The sequence below is a fragment of the Abramis brama genome (assembly GCF_963993115.1).
Source record: "Abramis brama genome assembly, chromosome: 9".
In the NCBI taxonomy this organism is placed as follows: domain Eukaryota; kingdom Metazoa; phylum Chordata; class Actinopteri; order Cypriniformes; family Leuciscidae; genus Abramis; species Abramis brama.
The window spans coordinates 23632503-23652058 of record NC_139971.1 but is presented as its reverse complement, the minus strand read 5'-3'; positions in this window follow the sequence as shown (position 1 = coordinate 23652058).

Here is a 19556-nt window from a genome sequence, read left to right as displayed (position 1 = left end):
GATCCACAGGAGGGTCCCATGAGGTTGGTCTACTCGCTTGAGTGTTATCTGGTTGTGGTGTGTTACTTGCTTCACTGGGCTTTTTCACTGTGCTGTCCTTCATTTCAGCTCTTGTCTCATTCTCATTAATTTGTATAGGTGCTGTGTATACGGTCTTGACCGGTTCCAGATATCCAATCACACTGTGACGGTCCAGACAGATGGTGCGATCAGTCGTGTTGGTCATGGAGCTGGGTATGTACGGAACTCTCCTTTCTGGGATCTGCACCAGTACATCATTGCAAATAATGCCTTCTGGGGGAGGATTAAGTAAGTCAGGTGAAAAGAACATATGTTGGCTTTGGGCTCGTGAACTCACATGTGCTCTTATATAGACAGTGGTGACTTGGTTAGCTGGTAAGGGCACTCTTTTTCCACCGGTACGAACTACACCAATCTCTGAATCACTGTTCTGCATCAACTTGACTACACGATGAGCAGTTTTCACTGTTATCGCAAGGGCTCTACTCACTTTCTGTGCCAACTGCTTTCTTTCACTTTTCGTCTTTTCCTCATTTCTGTTAATGATGGCCTCAATGACGTTGTAGCCGATGATGGGGTCACTGGCAACTGCTGGGTCACTTGACACGAGCATTGGTACTTGTAATTCATTCATCCTGGTGGGGTCACTGCCTAATCTGAAACTGACTTCAATCCAGCCGATATATGGAATGGGCGTGTCATTGGCAGCAAAGACTGTCAGTGTCTCATCCCCCAACAACTCTGAGATGGGTTTGACAACAGTGTGGGGAAGGTGGTTCAGTCACCAGGGGTCATTCACTATGCTGGACTGTGCTCCCGTGTCCCACAGGGCTCTAACTGGGCAATTGTCCATGACACAGTCCACTATACATCGGCTTCCCACAAGTCTTACTAACTGTGGCTGGTATCGAGGTGGTATATAGTTAACTACACTTACAGCTGATGAGGCTCCAGCTGCTCTCTTTTCAAAGGCTGTTGTTGGTTGCATGACTGGGCTGGGTGGTGGCTGCTCGTTTCGGGGCAATTGGCTTTGGACTACTGCTGACCCCACCTCAGTAGTCCCTGCCCGTTTCCCGACGTGGTTCTGCACCCGCGAGAGAAGTGGCCCTCCTGCCCACATTTGAAACAGTGCGAACAGTTCTCACCTGTTCCTTCCTCCTTGCAGGTTCGACTCGTTGGGAAGGAGGGGGTTAATGGTGCTGGTCACTCTGTCGCCTCCTCCTGGCTGGCTCGCCAAAATATGTTACACTTTTAGGAATGAAGCGATGTCACTTCCTGGGGCAACACATTTATTTATCTGTATAAAACACATAAAAACACTGTTCAAACAAGGAGCACATTTCTCTGCACTTGCGCGCTTCATCTCGTGCTGAATACTACTTCTATGCTCTTATCCTGTGATACCTTTACACATTATCATAAACAATCACATGTCTGATAGTGCAAATGTCTAAGCTGGTACGTAACACTAGACACATTACTCTTTATACCATACTCAATTCTCAAGAAATACATGCTCTAAATACATAAACATCAGAACATAGATCTAAACATGTGCTGTGCCTGCTATCAAACAGCATAAAGGGGAAGGTCTGACGAATACCATCATTAAAGTATTACAAACTCTTTTTTAAAATGAATACAAGTGAGGCATTAAACATAACCATGAAAATAGCATTTGGAATTAGTAAATAATAGATATAGAGATCTCAGTAACAGTTTAGTCTACATTCACATTACTCTAGCATTGATAACTGCACACATATTTTAATTCTCTTTCCAATCACTGTTTTAATTATCTTTTAATCCGTTTTTAATCTTCCATGAAATATGCTAATGAACTGACTATATCATGAACTAGGTTTCAACCGTTTAACAGTTACTGTGTTCTCATTATAAACTCACAAAATGATTAATAAAAGTGTTTTACCTTTGAATCTGACTGGAGTTCTTATTTAACAGTACTGAAATCGTTTTTTACATGTAATGGCTGACAAAGTAATGCTAAATGAGGGTAACAGGTCTATGCACGGACCAATAACAGACACGTGTGCCTTGTTAACTCAAACTGCCTAGACTCATCACTACGCACGACTTAATGTTCGTACACATCTATTTGGTTAATTATCCCTCGTCACGCACTCACATCTCTGGTATATATCTTTTTAGGCCTTTATTCCTCCGTTTTGCTCACATTAAAAGTTACTAATTTTCCTCTCGAGTTGTTAACACTATCGTCCGCCATTTCATGCACGACACTCGTAATCACAGTCAAAACTCAACTTTTCTTAACGTCTCAGGCACGAACTACAGCTCTATAAGAATACAATACTGTTATGCATTTACTAGCAGGGTTCTAAATTAACTTTTTTGATCACCAGCCAATGTGGCTGGTAACTTTCTAAAGTTACCAGCCAATCTGAATATCCACTAGCCAAATTTTTTTCCGGTGAAAATAAGAGAAATTATAAGTGCCACTGAATGTATTTAATTATTTTATTAGAATTGCTGGCATGAAAAACACAAAGTACAATACAACAAAATATACACAGAAAGGCAATACGATCTGTCTTGGCAGTTTTAATCCTTAGGCTCTTCTGATGACTTCGGGAACTCTCATGGTCCTTACTGCCTCTACTTTAAAATTATTAGATCCTAGGCCTACTGCGAAATTGTTTTGTTTTTTTCTTTTGCGTACATGACAATACATGACGATATTATTGTGATCAAACACTAGCCATCCCATACACAAAAGAAATATATTTGAAATATGTTTTCACAATATATTTGAAATATATTTTTGGAATATATGCAAATATTCGAAATTGGCCCAATAAATATATTTTAGTTATATTTCAGAATATATTTCAAAATGATAACTATAAGTGAACAACAATGCAAATATATTTCAATGTATTTGGAATATATGCCACATATATTTTTGACACTTTAAAATATATTTCAATATATTTTTTTTCTGTATGGGATTCACGACCCGTCAGCCATTTGGCATTAAATGTTCTTTTCTTAGTTTCTCTGTCGATACCCTCCTCATCCCCTGCCTCGTTCCTCTTCTCGCCCCCAGAAGTCTGTCCCAACCACCGCCGCATTTCGTTTAATATTAACCTACTTTACTACCAACTCCGTTCGTCTTATTTCTTGTGTTTTCTGTGTCCGTTCGTTTCCATGGTTTCTCGCGCTGGTTTCACTGCAAACTGCGCGAAACCAATGGGCGTATGAAACGTCATCACGTAGCATTACGGCACAGTGTTCATGGGAACAGTAGGAAGTATTGCCAGGGGGATAAATGACCGAGAACAGAGCGGAACAGAGCCTTATATGTATCATGCCTCATACATCACCGGCCAAACTGGCTAGTAAGTTTTTATTAACACCCGCCAAAATGAATTTTAACCCGCATTTGTTAATTTAGAACCCTGTTTACTAGTATAAAGATTATTGTCAGCTTACCTGTATAAAACACATAAAAACACTGTTCAAACAAGGAGCACATTTCTCTGCACTTGCACGCTTCATCTCGTGCTGAATACTACTTCTATGCTGCTAGCTAGTCAGCCACACATGCGCCGTGCAACTCCCGGGTGCCCCCTGCTGACGACTCCGAGTTTCACCAAATTGAACACAATGCAATAAAGTAATACAGGGTTGCCAACTCTCACGCATCTCGCGTGACAGTCACGCATTCAGCCTCAGTCTCACGCTCTCACGCTCAACAAAGAAATCTCACGCAAAAATAGACATTCTTCTGTGCTGTATTTTTTTTTCACTCATGTGCACTAAATTTCAGAATTAATATAAACAATTCCGGCTCTTAACTACTGGATGGACCACTAGTTATGGCGCAAATTAGTTAAAAAATCTCCCAGAACCTAGAGTGAACACGCATGCGAGACAGAGACTGTCGTGCAAACCAACCGATAGCGCGCGCACGCACGGCAGAGAGGGAAAGTCTTACAACTGCGCATTTTATCAGTTGCCGCGCCTTCATCTGCTACACTGCAGCACGACGTATATTCACATCAAATGTTAACGCAGAGGAACGGGACACTGCACTTCACAAAAGTTCATTATTTGCATGTGCTTTAAAGCCTTGCCGGTTAAACGTGTCATTCGCTGCTGATGAGCTGTTCAAATATGCGCTTTACTGAGCGCGTACACTCGACGCGCACATGCACTAAAAGCCTGTTACTGGACTAAAAGTTATCTTTTGAGTCTTATATTCAGTGTTCGAATTGAGGGGGGGCTGGGGGGGTCCGGGACCCCCCATAAGCATCAAGGGACCCCCCATAAGGCCCAAAAAAAAATTACCTTGGGGGGTCCCCTGGTTTCTCATTAAAACCAATATATATTGGTATATATATATTTAATCAAAGTATTGCACTGCCGCTCCCATTAGAAAGTAATTAAAATTAGATTTGCGTCTGAAAAGACGCTCAAGTGCGCCACACGCTGTTTTCTGAAGGAATTTACAGACTGTTGAATTTATAAACAGACACATTTTATTTATCGTGCCATTAATACGCCAAAAATAGTTGTTGTTTTTTTGCGTGCAAATGATACGCACTGCAACACTGCAAACCCCTTGGGTAGGATTAGGGGTGTGGAGTACGTGCGTATTACACGCCATAAAGTGCGTATCATATGCACGCAAAAACTATTTTTGGCGAATAAATGGTACGAGAAATAAATTTCGTGCTATAGATAAGCACTTTCATGAAAGTCTGGCAGAGTGGATCCTCATTTTCACCTCACGATGACGGTAAAATAATATTTCTTTCTTTTATGATTGTTTGGTAATTTACTGATCTGAATAGAATTTCGACATTAACGACATTGCCTCAAATAACGTTTATTTTCAACAGAAGAAAGAAACTTATTCAGGTTTAAAACAACTTAAGAGAGTAAATTATGACTTTTTGGGGGGAGAACTATGCCGTTAATGTTAATAAAACAACAAAACACACAGAGGAAATCATTCACTGCTCCTGACTGAGAACTTTAAGTCTGTTGTGTTTTATTTTCATATTTGTCCATTTAATTACTTTCTTCAATTCTACTGTTAAATACACCTATAGCTAAAAAAATAAAGCACTGTTTATTTCATTTGTATATTAAGTTGTGTATGTGTAATATGTATCTCTGTTCTTAATTTTTAATAACAAAGAAAATAGTGACAAAGTTTTTTCAACTCGTCTTAGTTAAGGGAAAAACATAGTTTAATACTATGTTTAATACTTAAAGTTCTCCTGACTGAGAACTTTAAGTCTGTTGTGTTTTATTTTCATATTTGTCCATTTAATTACTTTCTTCAATTCTACTGTTAAATACACCTATAGCTGAAAAAATAAAGCACTGTTTATTTCATTTGTATATTAAGTTGTGTATGTGTAATATGTATCTCTGTTCTTAATTTTTAATAACAAAGAAAATAGTGACAAAGATTTTATCACCCTAGCAACCGTATGAACATTCTAGCAACCATCTAGCACCACTTGTAATCACTTTGATCATTCTAGCAACCACTCTGAAGGATGAATTCTGATTAGCTGTCAATGTTTATATCGTTGATCAGTTGGAAATAAAATCGTTCTGAAAGTGAATCTAATTTTGTTTCTCTGTGCCTTTTGTTATAGTTGTGGTGTGGACTCTGCTCTTCTTTTATATTTAGAACGATTTTTAGAACTATATCTTTATCATTATCATTCAAGTTAAACATCACCCTTGCAACCACTCTGAACATTCTAGCAACCTCCATTAGCAATCAATTACAATCTATTGATCATTCTACTTATTTATTCTATATTCTGATTTATCAGCAAAGTTTAATTTCTATAGACCTTATGTAGACCCGCCCCTTTTTAGCGCTGCGTTCGTTATGTTCTGTCTTCTGGTTTGTATTTCCAGCAGCAGTAAGATCTTACGGATTTATAAAGTTAACATGAAACAGAAGTTATGATAGTCCTTTCTTCCCTATTGTGACATGAGTGAAACGGCTTTTCAAACAAGAAATAATGTAGGACGGGACTTGATTTTATTCATTGGGAATTGATTAGATGGTTGTGGTTGTGGTTTGCTATTGGTGGATCTCCTGTGAGTGACAATAAACATGTCATCAGAGAAGAGAAGATGTCACTGCAAGACGGAGGGGAAATAATTTTGATTAGAGATTACGAGGCACATGAATTAAAAAAAGAAAAAAGAAAAAAAGATGTACACAGATAAATAATTAATAATAAATACAGCAACATTCCATAAAAAACAAGAATTGCCCCTTTTGATTGCATGGTGACTTCAATACATGGTGAAATGTGAGTTAATCTGTTGCTGTTACTGCATAATCTTGTTCACTTACTAACATGTGTATAATGATATGAGTATTACAACATAAACATGATTTATGAAGACCCTTCAATGCAGAAAGTTTTGTGTGATGAGTAGGTGTAGGGTTAGTGTAGGGGGGTAGAATATACGGTTTGTCCTATATAAAAACCATTACGCCAATGGAGAGAGAGAGAGAGAGAGTGTGTGTGTGTGTGTGTGTTTCATAGAGCCTCTAACTGCTGCAGAAAAGTGTCACTTCTGATCAGGCACAGAGGAGGGTAAAGAGAGGGAATTAAAGAAGGAAATATAGGAATAAAAGAGCTATGGACAAAGAAACAAATGCTGCCTTCATTCCCACAGCCCCACATACAGTAGATCACAGAATAATGTAGATCAGAAATCTTTGAATGGTACCCGCGGGTACAGGGTCAACTGCATGGAACCAGTGAAAAATCGATAAAAATCTAAAAATTTGCTTGCCTCTTTCTATAGTTGGTTTGCAATGGTTAGCTGTACGGCTCTGTGAAGTAATGTTAATTTGACTCAGACACTTAGATTCAAGAAACCTACAATACTGTGGTATAAAAAATTCATAATGCGTGTGAGAATTCATTAACATTCATTAAGGACATCAAGAAATTTCATTATTCTTCCTTGAACAATGACAGTGATTAAAGGCTACCCACCAGATTTTGTTGGTCCTTCAATATAGAGTTGGAGATCTATGTTATAGATGTTTTCCAGGGTTTTTCAGCATGTTCTGTCCATTAAGGAGTCACAAACGAGTTTATGAAATCAGGAGAGGACAGCACTTTTCTGTATTAAAAAAGAGGACAGAAATTATTATTTTTAAACAGTCATTTTATGTTTTGTTTTATATGTATAACAATACCTTTGAAATTAGAATGTGACAGTGGACACGTAGATTCAACAGTGCAGATTAATGCCGCTTCTGATGTGCTCCAATTTAACATGCTTATCTAAACATTTCTCTCCCCTGAGTCTTTAGAAATGAGTCCTGAAGGCTGGATGAAATCTCTCTCGAACATCTGTACAGAGGCACAAAGGTTAATGCCTCAACCAGATGGCTTTACTAACACTGCAAAAGCTTCGTAAGACAGATGTGCACGTCGTAAAATGTTAATCGGGTGACTCTAAACTAGAGATGTTTAAACTCAATAAACATGAGGACCCATCAGAAGTGTTTTACATTTTTCTCAGATGTTTTGAAATACGGTTGACGTTCTGAATTGCTGCTGACGTTCATTCATGCATTTAGCCGATCTTCCAGCTCAAAGGTCAACTGACTTAAATTTTTTCATGCAACTTGATCGATGTCGTTTTTAAAGGTGAATATCATACACAGATGACAGACGACAGTAAAATTACAATATTCAGCCCCTGCTTGGAGTGTGGCATAGAATAGTGTATGGGCCTACTGCTAAATAAATCTCTATATTATTCAGCTTTTATTAGTGTATTTGCTCTGAAATAAGGTGATGTTTTTCCATCAAAAAGTCATTGTTGCAAAGTAGATTAACTAAATCTAATGCAAAAGGTACATTAAATAAAGTACATTTAAATACAGTATAAAAAATATAGAGAGTTTAAAATCAAATAATATATACATAATGAATATATTTTAAAATGTAATTTATTCCTGTGATGCAAAGCTGAATTTTCAGCATTATTACTCTAGTCTTCAGTGTCACATGATCCTTCAGAAATGATAATCTAATATGCTGATATGCTTCTCAAGAAATATTTATTATTATTATCAATGGTGATAACAGTTTTTCTGCTTCATATTTTTGTGGAAACCGTTATATGTTTTTTTCAGGATTCTTTAATGAATAGAGTTCAAAACAACAGCTTTTATTTGAGAGAGATCTTTTGTAACATTATGTCCTTTTGATAATTCATTATGATAATTTTTTATAAATTTTAAGCGTCCTTGCTAAACTAAAGTATCATTGTTTTCAAACAGTTTTGGAAAGGTTGTAAATGTATTGATAAGTGTCTTGGGTGTCGATTGGAGACGCCCCAGCTAATTAGGAGTCAGGTACGTAAAGAAAAATCTACCACAGCAACAATAAACATTTCAAACATCAGTATGTTACATATGTTACAAGCTTCCATTTTCTCAAAGGCAGAGAAAGATAGCAAAAGCTTGATTTACACCGATTAAAATTTCTAGAAACTTGGGGACCATATACAGGCTAGGGGAACTCATATTAATGTTAAAAAACCTCAGAAAATTTCATGTCATGGGACCTTTAATAATTTTTTATCAATTTTAAGCATCCTTGCTAAACTAAAGTATCATTGTTTTCAAACAGTTTTGGAAAGGTTGTAAATGTATGTATATCTGGTCTCCCGAACATCAGCGGGAAGACCAGACACCACTGTCGCTAGCGATTGCCTCTTATCGGCCACACCCACAGCCTCCATATCTCTGGATGAGGATGCCAAATCCTGCCCTGGAGCTGAGACAGCAGATCTCTCCTGATAGGAATCTGCCAAGAGGACCCCTCCACCAGGGGCTTAGTTCCGAGAACCATGTCTGGGATTGCCAGAATGGGGCTACCAGAAGGAGGCGGATTCCACACTCCCTCACTCTGCAAAGGACTGCAGGGATTAACTTGACCAGAGGGAATGCATACAGTCTCAACTCCGGCCACGGATGAGCGAGGGAAAACCACAGGGGGCACTGTGTCGAGCTCTGCGACGCAAAGAGGTCCACTTCCGCCTCACCAAACATGCTCCAAATTTGAGCCACTGTTTGGCGGTGCAACATCCACTCCCCCGACTTGAGCTTCTGTCTCGACAGAAAGTGCGCTGCGACGTTCAGGTACCCTGGAACGTGAACTGTTCTCAGTGAAAGAAACCTGTCTTGAGCCCTGAGGAGGAGGCGGCGCGCATGCCTGTCGAGGGTGCGCGACCGCGAGCCTCCCTGGCGATTTACATGGGACACCACTGCCATGTTGTCTGTCCTGACAATGACATGACAGCCTATCAGAGCCCGGAGAAAATGATCCAGAGCCAGAGAGACGGCTCGCAACTCGAGGCAGTTTATGTGCCACGAGAGAAGCTTGCCCGTCCAAACACCGCACGCCGGTCTGCCCTCGAAGACCGCACCCCAACCAGTCAAAGAGGCATCTGTCATGACAACCTGGCGATGGCAAACTACACCCATCTTGACCCCCTGAAGTAAAAAGGGGGAGTCTTTCCACCTCCAAAGAGTGCGAAGGCAACTGCGCGACACTCTCAACAGGCGGAAGGCAGACCAAGAAGGGCGGATGCCCCTGAGTTTCATCCACCACAGGAATGGTCTCATATGAAGGAGACCCAAGGGCAGCACAGGAGAGGCTGCTGCCATGAGCCCCAGAAGCCTGCGACATATGCCCACCACTACATGATGGCCGAGTCTGAAACGGGCCAAGCACGCACAGAGACGGGAAACTCAACCAGGGGCCAGATGGGCCTACAACGAGAGAGAATCGAGTTGGACACCCAGGAAAGTGGTCTGCTGAGAAGGAGTTAAGACACTCTTCTGAGCATTCAACCTGAGACCAAGAGACCGGAGGTGGTGGAGAAGGACGTCCCTGTGACGACACACCAACTCTCTGGAATGAGCCAGTCGTTTAGATAATTTAGCACATGGATGCCCTGGAGCCTCAAGGGCCGCGCTTCCTGGCTGCTGGGCGGGAGAGCGTCGGCCGCGGAAGAAACTCCACCGGAGAATCGGCGCGGCAAGCACCCGGGCGAGAGAGAGTGAGAGAGGGAATAGCAGGCCTGCTCACTTTCTAACGCCTCGAGCTCGACGTCCGATCCCCAGGCCTCGGCTTCATGAAGGGCAGGCAAAGCAGGCAAGCCTAGCGCGGATAGTTTTTAGCCTAAAATTCTCACAAGACTTGCAGCTATAAGTGCCAAAGATAGCCTCGCGAGCATGTGCTATGCCAAGACATTTCACACACTTACCGTGCGGGTTGTCGCTTGCAATGAAGGGAGAGCATGGAGGCTGGCAACGACACAAATCCATAGTGCTTCACCGAGAGGAGAACGAAGTTCCACAGAGTGCGGTCGCTGAAGCACAAGACAGAATCCGAATTCCGAAGAAAAGTGCACTAGTTCACAGGCCAGAAGAATCGCTTCTTCTTCTGAAGAAAATCTGAGGAGCAGATGGCGCGTTCACTATATAAAGGGTGAGTGACGTAGCGCCGCTGAGGAGGCACCACTGCCATCAGGCCAATGAATTGGCGTGATTCTATACGGGTTCAGACAATCCGCTACGCAGCGTCGAGTGAACCTATGAAAGAGAAATGAAACCTTCCCTAAGTTCTGCCGGGAAGACTCAATTGTTACGTCATTTTACCTTCTCATCTATCCAATCACATTCTAATACTCGTGATATAAAAGATTGGTACCTACACACGTTTGAGTCTGCAGATGCTGACACTTCCATTCACCTCCATCCTCCCCACCACCTCCAAGATGGATCCTTCCCTCCATCCTCCCCACGACCACCAGGATGGTCCCTTCCCATACCTCACAGGGGGTCGGCTGCGCCCCTGCCTTTGTCTTCAGGCAGAATATGCAGAGTCCGGACCCTCAGACTGCGAGCTACGGACAGGGCCTACGCCAAATAACTTTATTGCTTGCTGGGCTGTTAATAAATGTATAATTGTCACAGTATTTATTCTCCCGAGTATTTCTGGTAGAACTGTTGTATTCCTTAAAATACTGTTGGATTCTCTCTGATAAGTCTGAGATCCTCCGGCCATGATTAAAGCATATTCAAAGGCATTGTCTGGAGTTTAGTTATTGCTGCGCAGCCAGTTAGTTAGGGGAACAAGTTAGGGATTGCGAACTCGAAGCAAGTTGTCAACTGTAGACGCAGAGCTAGAGTATAAAAAATATTGCGAACTCGAAGCCAGTTGTCGACTGTAAACGCAGAGCTAGAGTATAAAGATAGTATTAAGTGTCTTGGGTGTCGATTAGAGACGCCCCAGGTAATTAGGAGTCAGGTACGTAAAGAAAAATCTACCACAGCAACAATAAACATTTCAAACATCAGTATGTTACATAGGGGTGTGCCGGTTTCAGAATTGGTGATGACGGTTATGACGTGAGTCAAATGTGACGGTTCGTAACATAACCGTCGTCGGGTGGGGTGGGGTGGGGTTGCGACGTTCGTCTGTTATAGGACAACTTAGTTTGAATAAAATTAATATTTGTGTAGTGTTCAATGTTGTTATCAGTAGAGATACGCGGATGGGGTATTAGTTCATCCGCAACCGCATCACAAAACTCATCATCCGCACCAACGTTTTTTGACCAGATTTCAAAGCCGCACCCGCTGATTGTTTTGCGGTCTATGGACGATGCAATGCTCTGCTGATGCGAGCCGCAAGAAAGCCCTTGTCTGTTCTAGAAAGGATGCAGCAGCAAAGATATTTAATGCTAATGTATGAGGCATAGGCCTACGCTGAGTTTCATTCATTTACGATGAGATGCGCTCTAGTTCAACTTCACAATGCAATGCAAGTGAACGCGGTGCATCGGAGCCTTCATGTCACGGTTATTATATTGTCTCCTATATTTGCTTTTTTATTTATTAAATACGTGCAATTGGTTGATGAAACATTTAGTAAAATTAAGATACAATTTGTACAAAACGAAATTCGCTTTAAAGAAAGGCTTTCTACAAAGCAAAACTTAATGAAGTGGTAAAAATCATGTCTGACGATTTACAAAACAAAACTTCATTAAAGGGACTATGTGTAGCTTTTTAGGTATTTTATTATCTAAAATCAATATTTTTATTAATAAATATGCCCTCAATGGTGTACAAATACCTATGCCAATGATCAGACTAATCCTCGTAAACGAAGAATTTATTATCTTTACATACATGGGACGGGTAGGTCCACGGAGGCTTCCATGTAGTTCTGCCATCTTGAAAAACTATAATAGCAGAGAGGGACAAAAAGTACTAGGCCAACGCGTTTCCACAATGCGTTTTCGTTCAGAACCAGCGTCACGTGACTGAAGCCAGCAGAAGCGGAGGAGCAGAGCAGTGAGAGGCGCTTGTCACTGCCGCAGCAAGTTTAAAAGGATGCACTGCACGGTTATTTATACACCGTTCATTCATATGCTGAGTCACAGGATGAGTCCTCGTCGTCGAAAAAGTCCAAAATAGACCGTAAAAGGAAACGTGACCGGAGATTACAAAAACAAGGGTTAATGTCGGGATAGCTAATGCAGGAGAAAGCTTTTAAAAGAGACCCTGAAGTTGCCTGCTTTCTTCTCGACAGGTAAGTCAATGTTACGGTCTTAATTTCAAGCTTTTTTTTCATTGCTTGGTTGTATACTTTATTATATAGACAGTAGAACATTTATAGTTAAAAGTTAAACAGGCTCTATGATGAATAGCAGCTATTGAGTAAAGTAACGTTAGAGAAGGCTCTGATGATGATGATATCTAACAATGCACGTACTTCAAAAAATATAACGAGTAAAGAAGGCATTACTACTAATTACCATAGTTAATGTTTTTCACAGTCAGTAATTCATACTGTAGCATTCTTTTTTTTGTTGTTTCAAGTTTCAGTTTGTTTTAAATAACAAACCTGTTCACCCGAAGAAAAACTCGAAGTGCTATTATAAGACATCCTGTCATAGCTTTTTGGTACATAACGGCTACCGTAGATGCAACGCGCATTTGAAAAAGTGAGGCGCTGGAGAGCATTATTTGTTTGAATGCAAAATACAATTTCACCACTAGATGGGAGAAATTCCTACACACAGTCCCTTTAAGTGGTAAAAACCATGTCTCCCGATTGCAAATGTTCATTGCTAATGTTTATTGCAAATGTTTTTCATTTGTTTAATAAATCTCATAATGATGGCACATCACTATTTACACACTTTTATTTCTATCTCAAATGATTGGCGGTCGGTCAAGGGGTACTTGGCAAAGAATCACAGTTGGAAACGACGTAGACCATTAATAACACAGACTGTTAACAATTGTTTTTAATTAGTATTTAAACATTCTCTATGATAAAAAATGTTTGTAAAAAATATTTTAATAACACAGTTTTGGCAGTTATAGAGTTCTAATGACGGTGTTCAAATATAACCGTTGGTCTCACGGTTATATACTAACCGTCACACCCCTAATGTTACATTGTTGTCGAGTTGCACTCATGAAGTGCGAGTGGGCTCCTGTCAGTTATTATCTTAGAATAAATATGGTTGCTTTACATTTCTAATTAAATTTTGTGTCTAATCAAATAAGTCAACAAAAAGGTCTTAAAGGGTTAGTTCACCCAAAAATTCTGTCAGTAATTACTCACCCTCATGTTGTTCCAACCCCTTCGTTCATCTTCGGAACACAAATTAAGATATTTTTGATTAAATCTGAGAGCTGGATCACTCCTCCATAGGTTTCGAAGACATTATAACTTGCTGGCCCAGAAAATGTATTAAAGACATTGTCACAGGTCGGGGTGGGCCAAACCAGACTGCACCCACCCCTGGAGACCGGGTACCGCCTCGAGGAGCGTGTCAAGGAACCAAACAGCAGACAGAGGATAAAGGAATAACAATTTCTTTATTGAGTTAAAAACAGATAATTTGAAAAGTCCTAATTAAAATCTTCCTTCTTGTCGCCAGAAGCAATTCGATGGGCCCCTGGACCGGAGCGAGATGAACGTTCGTGAACACCCTGCGGCTCATCGGAGAGGAATCAAGGAGGACACACACCATCCATGTAGGTCACTGGGTAAGTACTCTTTACAGGGCTCACAAGGACGTCTTGGCTACTCGGACCCCATTCGGACTGGAACCAGGTGAATACTCGTGGTGAGGATGGAACGAGTACCGGAGGCTGCCCAGAGGTGAGTATCCAGAGGACGGGGATCCTCAATTCAGACGGGTCACAGGGGCGCAGGTGGCGAGCAGGCCGGGCTAGGAGGGGACCGTGGACAGCAAGACGACACTTTGATTGAGGCACGTGCCGCGGCTATTCTCCTTCCTTCCGAACAGCAGCAACAATTTGCAACACGGGCACAGAAGGCCACCCGGCAAGAGGACACTTCACTTTGACTGTGCCCTGCAACAATACAACAGGGTTCAATGGTTCAACAAGATGCAACGCTCAACAGTGATACCTTCTCTCCTTCTGAACAGGGCGGAGGCTTTCAGTGGGGACAGGTGGGGACCACCAGGCGGAGAAGACGCTTGAGGGAGACACTCCACTTGACTGTACACTGTAACCAGGTAACAGGATTTAACTTCCCAACAGCATATGGAACGTTCAATTGAAATACCTTCTCTCTTTCTGAACAGGGCGGAGGCTTTCAGTAGGGACAGGTGGGGACCACCAGGCGGAGAAGACACTTTGAGGGAGACACTCCACTTGACTGTACACTGTAACCAGGTAACAGGATTTAACTTCCCAACAGCATATGGAACGTTCAATTGAAATACCTTCTCTCGTTCCAACCAGACAGCGGCTTTTGATAGGGACGTGTGGAGACCACCAGACAGGAAGATTGCTTTAAGCAAGACGCTCCAGTTCAACTGTACGCTGCAACAATGTAACAGGAATTAATGGATCGGCAGCATTCACAGAGTGGGACTGTCTCAAATGGTAAGTTGGACGCTGGATGTAACGAACCCCGTTCAGAGACAGCGGGTGAAAGACTATAGAAGCGAGTGCACAGCAGACTATTAATACTTCTCCACACGATAAACTTCACTCCATAACACAAACCGTGTGAATCGTCACTTCAGGCACTGCATTCCACTCGCACACGTGCATTCGGGCCAGCACTCACCCACCGGTCTTTCTCCCACCAGATCGACTCTCGTCTCTACACGGGCTCCACTTCTCTCAGAGACAGTCAAACGGATGTAGTAATCGTCACATTCAGTGCAGGAAGAACAAAGGTTGGAGACAGATCATTAATTCACTCGGTGTAATACTTCACTCGTGCCACACGCTTTCCAGACTTTCCACACCACTTCAGTGTCAGTGCATATAAACAACGGATCAAATACTCATCACTTTGCGTCTTTCCCACTGTTGACGATATCCCCTAGATCTCATTGACAAAACTTCACTCTCTCATTTCCATTTCTCGGCTTCAATCTTCGCCCTGCTTCACAGTCCAGCTTCAAATATAAACAACCCGCCAACAGAACACAGCATCTCACGGGAGGAGAACCACACCGACCATCTGTTTCCTCTCTCTTTTTAAAGCCCCATCTTAATGCACGTTCCTCTCACAACACTCTCTGTAATTCTCCTCACCTGTTGTCAATCAGGCAATTGGCCTCGCTGCCATGGCAGCAGATTTCGCGGTGTGATGAGACGACCATCCACCAGAGGTCTCCAAATAATACTGCCTTCACGAGGATTTTACTTTCTCTCTTTATCTGGCTTTTGTCACACCGTGACAACATCGTTAATATAGTCCAAGTGACTACAGTGGCTCAAAACAGACGCACTGCGCTAAAACACTCCGTGAAAAAACTCGAGGCCCAGAGAGAAGGAAATGAATAGTGGAATAAAGTCGTTATTTTGGGGGTTTTTTGCGCACAAAAAGTATTCTCGTCACTTTATAAACTTAAGATTGAGCCACTGTAGTCACTTGGACTATATTAACGATGTCTTTAATACATTTTCTGGGCCAGCAAGTTATAATGTCTTAGAAGCCTATGGAGAAGTGATCCAGCTCTCAGATTTAATCAAAAATATCTTAATTTGTGTTCCGAAGATGAACGAAGGTCTTACGGGGTTGGAACAACATGAGGGTGAGTAATTACTGACAGAATTTTCATTTTTGGGTGAACTAACCCTTTAAAATCACTCATTATTTCTGGTTCATTTGTTATTGTGGGGCACAGTAATCCACAGTGTGTGCTCTGCTTCCACACATTTTGATAAATATGCATAGTATGGTAAATAGTATATAGGCTAGTTGTGACGAGTGGCTGCACAATAGAAGATATCACTAGAACAGTCTTTAATTCAGAACTCACGGTACAGGCAGGCAAATACTCAGGAAAACACTGAACTAACACAATGAAACATTGATAACACAAATACTGTCCACAGTATGTATATTTTTGCTTGGATGACCTACTGTCATCCATGCATACAAAAATGGGCATACACGTACATGTATACTTACAATACGCCGCAGAAATAGCATTACGGTTGTATACTATTATGATAATCTGCCATATCTTAATGGCTCCACCCACTGTCATTATAACATGAGAGTCATATCAAAACAATGTAATTCTGCTGTGAATACCTTGAAGGAGCCGATGAGATGGGCCAAAGCTTTAAAGCACAGCAGGTGCTGCATGAATAAATTAATGCATATTCATGAATATTAGCATTCATTTGCATACATTGATAGAGCCTTCATCAAATTAAGGTCAGTTTAAAGCAGTCTAGAGGTGAAAGACCTAGAGCAGTAATAATAAGAGTTTAACATTTCCACCAGTTATGCTTAAAGGTATATTTTAACATATTATTCACAGTGTTGGGGAAAACACTTTGAAACTGTAGCTTTTCAAACTACTAGCTACGCATAATTTAAAGTAGCTAAAGCAATGTAATGGTTTTTGGTGTTAAATTACTTCATCCTGTCCCAGTTTGATATGCAGACAATGTAGGTCAATTCACGTGAAAAGTGTAACACTGTATTGATCTGTTTGTTTGACCAATCAGCCAACAAAAAATCTTAGAATTCTTAGAATGTTTTGCTAACATTCCCATTAAGGTATGAACATTTTCGTTTTTTTAAACATTCAAAACGGACAAGTTTTTTCTTGGTTTATGTAAACAAGAGGAACATTCCATTCTATAATTTTGAAACATGTTATAAAAAAACTTTTTTTCTGAATGTTTTCTGAACGTTCAAAATGTCAAGTTTTTAAATGATTTAAGAAAGTTTTTTCTTGATTATGCAAAAATCCTCCAAACATTTCCCGGGAACATTGCTTCTATTCATCCATCCATCCATTCTCCACACCACTTATCCTCTTTAGGCTCGTGCAGGTTGCTAGAGCCTATCCCAACATGTCTTTGCTGCATGTCTTTAATGGGATCCGTCTGCTGCCAGACTTTTACTGTCTTTTTACGTGATTTTCTTTTTTACAGTGTTTTTTACTTCTGGCATAAATGCTCTCATCAGTCTGCCGAACTGCACTTCTTTGTCTTGTGTATGTTTGAAGCAGGTTGTTGTCATCTGTGATTCACTAAAGTGCAGACGGAACCCTAAAGAAACTATTCTGAAGGGATGTGGTTTATTTATGTGATGTATACGCTGCTGTCGGATGTGAGGACAATGAGATCACTGTGTCTGTAGTGGGTGAAAGTCATACAATTGTACTCCGGCTCACAGATGCATCCACACTTATTAGAGACATTTTGGTTTTGTTCCAAATCCTATAGTGTGCTGCCTACATAGACAGCAGTTTAAGGCATCCTAAGCATGCTCCAAAAGAAAGGTGACTTATTAGATCCCTATTTTTTCTCATAAAACCTAAGCCAGCGCTGCGCATATCCTTCACGGATAAGGATAAAAATCATATGCCTGACAGGTTGAGAGAAAATACGATTATGCAAAAGGTATCATATTGTGTTAATTTCCATATTTATGTGATTTTTTAATTTTAAGTTAAATTAACAATATTGAATGTATTATGCATTTAATTGATTATGAATAAATATTTAATATAAATGAACAACGAACAATAATTAATGTCTGTACGAATGTGTGTGTGTACACAGGACTTAACATTGTCAGGGTGCGTGAAAAGAGGACTCAAAAGCAAAGGGGTTTGTGCAATTTATTAGACACTTTTGGGAATAAACAACATCCAAAGTGTAGTGACACACACACACAGAGACAAAAGGGATGTGTGAGATCTCCAGAGCCGTCCGCACAGACACCTGCGGACACAGGCTGTGGAGACAACTTCAGGTGCAACGCCCAACGGGACGGGGACCGAGACGAGATGAGACTGAGAACAGCAGGCGCATGGCCAGCTGTATAACTTCTCGTCTATAGGCGTCCTGGGCACATCAGCAGACAAAGGTAAAACACAAAAACACACAGCATAGGTCCAACAGAACATGAGACGATGCAAACAAAAATCTACTGACAACAAGGGGCAGACACAGCAGGGAATATAAGCGAAAAGGGAACAAGCGACAGGTGAGGGTCACAAGCTGCAGAAAATTACAGGACAACACAGACAACAAGGAAGCCGATGAAGCACCCTGAACCGTGACAAACATTAACTTTTTTGATGACCAGCCACTGTGGCTAGTGGTTTTCCAAAGTTACCAGCCACTCAGAATTTTCACTGGCCACAGTGTTGACATTGATACCATGGGGAAAAACTTCCATATATACATTTGTAGTATTATCTCATAATTTGGCAGCAGGTATATTAGGCTGCTGTCACTTTAAGACCTGATGCACGGATCCATTATACTGTTACACATGCGTTTTCTTTCTCAACATAACTGATTGTGTTTATGTGAATACTCGCCAAGACCAGCATTTTGACATTATTTTGTGTGTATTTAACTGTTTAAGCGTTGAGAGGCGGCTTTATGTTGCACGGGTGTGAGCACAAAATCTGCGGGTATTAGTAAAATTATGGGCAATACGCACAATCCCACGCCTAAATTAAAGCCCTGTAACACCAACAATGTACATCCGGAGAAAATGAAACGAGTGAGTGAGGGGAGGCGGGTTTGTGTGTAACTCGCTGCCGGAGAAATGAGAGAGCGAGAAAGCACAGCAGGTGTTGTGTATCTGTTCTGCAGAGAAATGAGAATTGGAAGCATTTCAGATATTTCAGTGTCGATATGTAGCGAAAAATCAATCTTTTTTACAACACTACATTGCACTTAGTTTATTATTTCAGATGCCCCTTTAAAAGACTTCAACTGAAAAATGTATATTATATATAAAATTCAACCCGCCAAACTAGCTAGTAGGAGTGACTGCGTTACACGCTACTGCTGAAATTCACCCGCATTTAGCAGGTTGGCGGGTGATGTCAATATATATATATATATATATATATATATACTGTATACACATACAGACATACATACAGTGGGGGAAATAATTATTTGATCCCCTGCTGAT